Here is a 6757-nt window from a genome sequence, read left to right on the forward strand (position 1 = left end):
GCTGGGGGAGAGTCTGCGATTTAGTATAAGAAGAGCTGTGGCAAGGCTGGGCAAGGAGAAAAGTCCTTGGCAGTGTTTTTTCCTTATCAGGTGCAAGATGCAAGCTGTGCATTTCTAACAATACTCCATTTCTAACAATATTCCATTTCTAACAATAACACCACTTCAATTTAGGGCTGATAAAACCCCCGTGTGATGCACACACTTACCCACTTACCTGCTTCTGTGGAGGGGAGGGGAGGATGAGCTGCCGACAGGAGGAGCTGTCCCCAGGTTGCAGGACAGGGGCTGGTGCTTCCCCCCGCCCCCAGTGGCACCCACGCACTGGCACCTGGCTTGGGCAGTCCTGGGGTGCTGCAGCTGCAGAGGGAAGCGCCGGGCCCCCACGCAGCTCAGCCAGGCAGGCAGGCTCTGGGAGGGAGGATCAGGGTCAGACTTGCCGCTTTTCTTGGGCATAGCCTGGCTTCCTGGGCTACTGCCAGGCTGCCTGCAGGGCTTCCTGCAGAGCCAGGAGCTGCACAGAGCCCACTGCTTCACTCCACAGCCTTAGGGGCAGCAAACTAAAACTCCTTGGAGGAGTTTTAATTTGCTGCGCCCAAAGTAATTTAAGATACATTACGCTGCCGAGTTTCCACGGTGGCTGGAATTAATGTGCAATATGCCGCCAACGCCTGCAAACACCAACACCATTAAAGTGGGGCAAAAGCATTTAGCCCACTTTAAAGTGTCATGCACATGCACCCTCGTTTTGTCCACACACAGCCATTATAATTTGGGCATTATGGACTTTATATGCAGATGTCACGGAGTCACGCAAGTGCCCTGTGACTGTGAGTATGATTGGCAGAGCTGCCAATCACCCGGGCAGCTCAGGTGCCGGTTACCAGGGTGACCAGGCGGGTCACATGGCCAGAAGGGGGCAGGGCCGGGCCTTTATAAACAGCTTAGGCCGGAGCCTGCCTTGCAGTTCCCTTCTGGCTGCTGCGGGAGCAGGAGCTCTGCGGCTGAGCTGAGTGGCCTGAGTTAGTGGTCGCAGCCTTACCACGCTAACCGGCTGCGATGATGCGGGGAACAAGAAGGCCCTAAAGGGAGGTAGGCTTGAGAGCCTTGGTGGGGCTTGTGTTTATGTTCGGAGCAGGGAGACTCTGTGCGGTTTATGTTACAGCCGGGTGGCTCGAGCTTATGTTACAGTTTGCACCGGAGGACCGGGTGAGGCTGTAGGGGAGTGAGGAGGCCTCATGGGGGCTCCCCAGCAGCTTGGGGGTTCCCGGTGCCCAGTAGGGGCACAGTGCCAGCAGGGCACTATTGTCTGTGCCGGAGAGGCACCGTATTGCGCCAGGGAGGCGCGGGGTTGCAGACCCCAGCCCATAAGGGCAGTGTTTTGCCCAGTGGGGCAACCGGACCCAGAGAAGGGTCAAGGGGACAGGCACAGCAGCGATCGCCTGTGCCCCTAGCGTGCAGAGCGCGGTAACGGCCCCTGAGAGGGCGAGGCCCCAGAGCGGGGCAGAGAAGGAGCGCGAGGAGCTCAGTGGCGGCCCTAGGGAGGGCAAGGCCCCAGAGCGGGGCAGAGAAAGAGAGAGGGCGAGCCAGGCCCAAGGGCGCCGGTATTAGGGCAGCGGTGGCGAGCCAGGCCCAAGGGCGCTGGTATTAGGGCGGCGGTAGCGAGCTGGACCCAGGGGGCGCCAGCGATAGTCGGCTACCGGCGAGACAGGCCCAGGGCGCAGGGAGCGGGCTGGAAGATAGGAGCCCGGCCCAAAGGAGGCACCAAGTGGGCGAGGAGCCCAGGGTGCCGGAGAGAGAAGGCACCAGAGGGGCGAGGGACCATACAAACATCCCACAGAACAGCTGCGAGGCTTGGGGTGTGCTGAAGGGGAGGTTTGGAGGCACGCATAGCCCTTAAGGCGGGGCACATAGAGAGACCCCATTTCGGAGTAGGGGCAGGAACATCGGTACCGTCAACTAGGGGAACAGAGGCAGCCTCCCATACAACTTATTTGTCATCAAAGTCGTGGCGGGCGAGATTCTGAGGGTGCTGAGTTCACCCTAACGTGACGGTAGGGGGGCGCTAGGGAGTTCACGGCCACTCCTAGGCCCCACTCCCTCACAGCAGATATGAATAGGAATAGATTTAATAAAAGATTCAAAGGATTCCTTGGGGTATCAAAAAAATCTCAGGTAAGTATGGCCTCTTTCCTGAGGAGCAGGAGGAGAAACTCCAGAACAGTGACAACTATCCTCTATACCAACAGGAATGCATTGAAAGGGAGCTGCCAACTTCCAATGGCCTAACACTGCCCTGGGTAACCATGCTTCTCTCACAATGATGGCCTTGGAAGCTGATTCATTCACTTTCAATAGAAAGAGAATATTATTTCATGATCACATGAAATATTCTCCAAACCTGCAAGAGCTGTGGGGGAAAAATAAGAGATAGAACCTGACCCCTAACTATGCCAGGTTCTCGTTTTGAAGGTAAAGGTTGTAGCAACTAGAAGACATAAGCAGATATAGAGAGGAAGTCAGGTGGTTCCCCCTGATCCAAAGAGAAACCTGTTAATCGGTTTGAACTGTGTTAGAGCCCTGCTACAGAAACAGCTGACAAAGAAAAGCAAAGAGATGGAGACAGATGACTAAGTAATAGTTGATTCCCAACAAATATTGGTGGCAATAAAGTTCAGGAGCCAAAGTGAGGCCTAGAAGTTGGAAAAGGTGGCAGATGGACTTCAGTGATATGCAAAGTCTATTCAGCAGTATCAATAAGGTGGCTCAAGCCCACAGGTGAGTAAAATCTTTGAATTTTTAAGTTATCTTAGTTCAACTTTGATACCTGAGCCAGCAATAACCTGAATGGGAGGCTCACCATAGGAATAAGGTAGAATACTTGAATTCAAGTTGAATAAATTCAAGCTAAATAAGTCATGGGACAGCAGAAAAGGAATGACTACAAGAAGGATAAGCAATCAAACAATCATTGATTAAACGCAACTTATAATGACAACTGCTTCACTCCTGTAGTCTTATCCGAGAGAAAATAGAGAGCAATTTCTCATAGTTGCAGACTCGGGTGTGGAGAAAAGTTGTGGTGCAGAGAAGGCAAAAGTAGTTGAGTAGCAAAAATTGAAATAACTCTGAGCTGCTTTGAGACGCATAAGCAAGAACCATAAACAACCACAAAAAAGGAAGAGCAAATAAGTCTCAAAAGGTGTGTCTGTTAGGTGGAAGCAGCAAAGGCAAAGCTTTGGAGCAGACAAATCTTGTGAAAAAATGAAGCTAAACTTAAGCATAGAATGAGATATATTGAAAAAACACATGAATTAACTGCACAGGAACAGATATGTGTCACAAGAGTTGCCCTAAATAATGGCAAATGAAATTTGGAAGTTCTTGAGAATGTTCAGAACTTGAGAAGTAAATGTGATTTTCATACAAAAAAATAAAGTTATTCAAAAGCCATATCATCTTCTAAAACTAGCTCAACCAAACTGTTTGGATTGAGAAGTGCAAGACCTCTTGGCTCAGGAAAAAAATTAGTCAATTCGGTTTTTAAAGAACAAAGGAAATGCTGCAGTGGCATTTGATTTATTTGCTCCTGTGTGACCTGCTGTTATCTGTGTGATACAGGTAACAAATTAGAGAGCTGAAAAATAAGTAGAAAGTACAAAGAAAGCTTTTAGTGTTGTAATAGGACAATCATTGGTCAGGCCCCTTAAGAGGTGAAAGGCACTAAGTGCAACGCACACACCTAGCTTAGATGTGTGAGACAATAATCAAAGTCCAAGAAGAAACATCAAAGTCCTCATCTGGCAGAAGGTGAAGAGGTAACAGAGCCTTGGATGGTCTCTCCTTTTAAAGCTGTCTGGGAATTCCAGGTGAAGAGATGTGCTGGAAGAAAAGGAAACCATTATTATGGTATCATAGTACATTTTGATATTGGTGCCTGAAGGTTAGATGGTGGTGTCCAGAAAAAGAAGATTAAAAACATTTTATTGGTATTCAAGCCACCTCTCTCTTACACAAATATGTTTTAGAGTGGAAATAAAATATATTTCTGTTAAACTGTAGCAGGTATGACTCCAGGGATATGGGTAATTTGGAAAGGAACTAACAGAAATGGGCCCATTTAAAGTCAGTTTTCTGACCCTAAACTTGCTTAGGGAATACTTAAGGTTGTTTGCTGGTTACTGATGCTGTTGGTTGTGATTGTCAGCACAAAGTAAGAAAATGACTAGCTAGCACAAGATGATGACAGTGCCTGAGATGAGAAGCACTTCCACAGTTCCTACATGGTTTCATATAAAATATATTACAGGCCAAGGAAGCTGCTAGGCAGGCCCTTGCATGTGGGAACACAAGTCCAGTTAGTGCTGACTGGGTTCGCTGAGAGTTATAAACATGTTTTTCTAAGTTAGGCGTGCACAATCTGCAAATAAATCAAAAACGCAAGTTAAATAATTCAAAGGGTGAAAGTATGTGAGCAAGAGGTACTCTGTGGTAAGGCATAGTATCCTGAGAAGTGTGTCTGTCTCTTGTATGATTGCCTGGCCAGGTGCCCAGCTGTAGGGTTGTAGGGACCAGTAGCATTTTGATTTCAGCGTAAGTAGGGCCTGGTGGTAATATTGCTTCTGGCTGATGTAGAGATAGTATTTCAAGGTGATGATATTAAGACTTCCACAGGCTAAGGAGACATACCACATTCTAGGGGCGTGTAAAATAAGGATGGAGTTGGTAAACCAGAAAAAATAGGGGGTGTTTCTAAAGGAGTTGTAAAGAAGAAAATGATGGGTAAAAAAACCTTTCTATTAGTAGATATTATTACATCTTGCCAATGTATGTTTAGACAGCTAAAGTAACACATGGTATGTGATTTTTCTATTTAAACTCCATCAATGAGGAGACAATTAGCTTAATATGAGAATAAGAAATCTGCAAAAAAAAAAAAAAAAGCGGGGGGGGGTTTTCGCAAATCTTGTTAAGTCATGCCACTAGTCAAGCTTGCCTTTCTATCCAGCACATAAGCCAGCAAGACATCTAGACTTTCTTTTTAGCTTTCTCTGAGTGTTATTGGCTTCCAAAAATCAGATCATAGAATCACACAAAGTTAGGATTGGAAGGGACCTCAGAAGGTCATCTAGTTCAACTCCCTGCTTAAAGTAGGACCACTCCCAACTAAATTCTCTCAGCCAAGGCTTTGTCTAGCCAGGTCTTAAAAACCTCCAAGGATGGAGAATCCAGTAAGGTTTCTTTAAAGTACAGCCAACTCTCCTGGACTCCTTTCCACCTTAGTCTGGCTTCCCAGGGGATCCTGCCCATGAGTTCCCTCAGTAAGTCAAAGTCTGCTTTACTGAAGTCCAGGGTCCTTACTCTGCTGCTCTCCTTTCTTCAGGATCCTGAACTCAAGCATCTTGTGGTTGCTGCTGCCCAAGTTGCCATCTACTAGTATGTTCCCCACCAATTCTTCCCTGTTTGTGAGCAGCAGGTCAAGAAGAGCATGGCCTCTACTTGGCCGCTCCAGCACTTGCACCAGGAAGTTGTCCCCAACACTCTCCAAAACCTTTCTGGATTGCCTGTGCACTGCTGTATTGCCTTCCCAACAGATGTCAGGGTGATTGAAGTCCCCCATGAGAACCAGGGCCTGTGATTGGGAAACTTCCGCTAGCTGTTTGAAGAAAACCTCATCCACCACTTCTTCTTGGTCTGGTGGTCTATAGCAGACCCCCACCACGGCATCACCCTTGTTACACTCTCATCTGACCCTAACCCTTTCAACAGGTCTATCTCCAGATGATGCATTGTATTGCACCTGACTTGCGAGAAGAAAGGTTTCTCTGCCAGCAAAGGAGTCTGTCATCATGTAAACATCTCACAAGGGGGTGAAACACCAAGACCTGGTTGTCATCAACCTGTTGTCAGAGGACAGATATCCTAAATGAAATGGCTACCAACCAGTCTGTATAAAACATCTAATACCTTTGGGTAGGTATTTCAACCTCCTGCATTAGCATATTGTTCAAATTCAAATGGTATCTTTTTGGCTGTTTTCATCATGACTGTGTACGCCTGACTTCACTTCAAATGTTTATATTTTGAACTCTTTTATATCTGATTTAGAAAAAGAAAATTATTCTATCAAGTTTCTTCTATGATGGCAGCATCCCGAGAAGTTTTCTAATATTATTATTTAGAATTTTTTATTTTATAATTTATATTTATGTAGCACCAGAGGGGCGGACAATGCCATAATGCATTGTTTCTCAAACTTTTTGTGTTGATAATCCTTTATTTTAGGTTAAAATCTTTTGTGACACCTCCCCTAATATTTACTAGAAAACAGTGAGTCAAGGGCCTATCCATGATAACACCGATAATCCTATATAATTTGTGTGTGTGTATTTTGAGAGGCTGACAGAGCATATTTGACCTTTGTACAGTTAAAATGTGTAGGGAGGAGAAGAGCAAGGCTTTCTTTGCTTTAGGTATTAATAACACCAGCCATTTGCACCTACTTACCCCTTGCGGCCTAGTCATGGAGGGTGGGTGTGACATGCCCACTGAGAAATACTGTCATAGTGAATATACAGCAGAGGGTGGAAGTAAGATAATGGTGTTAGAAATATTATTAAAAATGCATTATCAATAGCTGTTAGCTCTCATCAATAGTTGTCCTTTGAATAAGTACGGCTGCCAGCCTTCCTGTCTCCCTAATGAGAGAGGGAAGGGGGGGGTTTGGGAACTGAAGGAAAAACTCCAAGAGCTCTCT

The sequence above is a fragment of the Crocodylus porosus genome, unplaced genomic scaffold, assembly GCF_001723895.1.
Source record: "Crocodylus porosus isolate Cpor-Errol unplaced genomic scaffold, CroPor_comp1, whole genome shotgun sequence".
Taxonomy (NCBI): Eukaryota; Metazoa; Chordata; order Crocodylia; family Crocodylidae; genus Crocodylus; species Crocodylus porosus.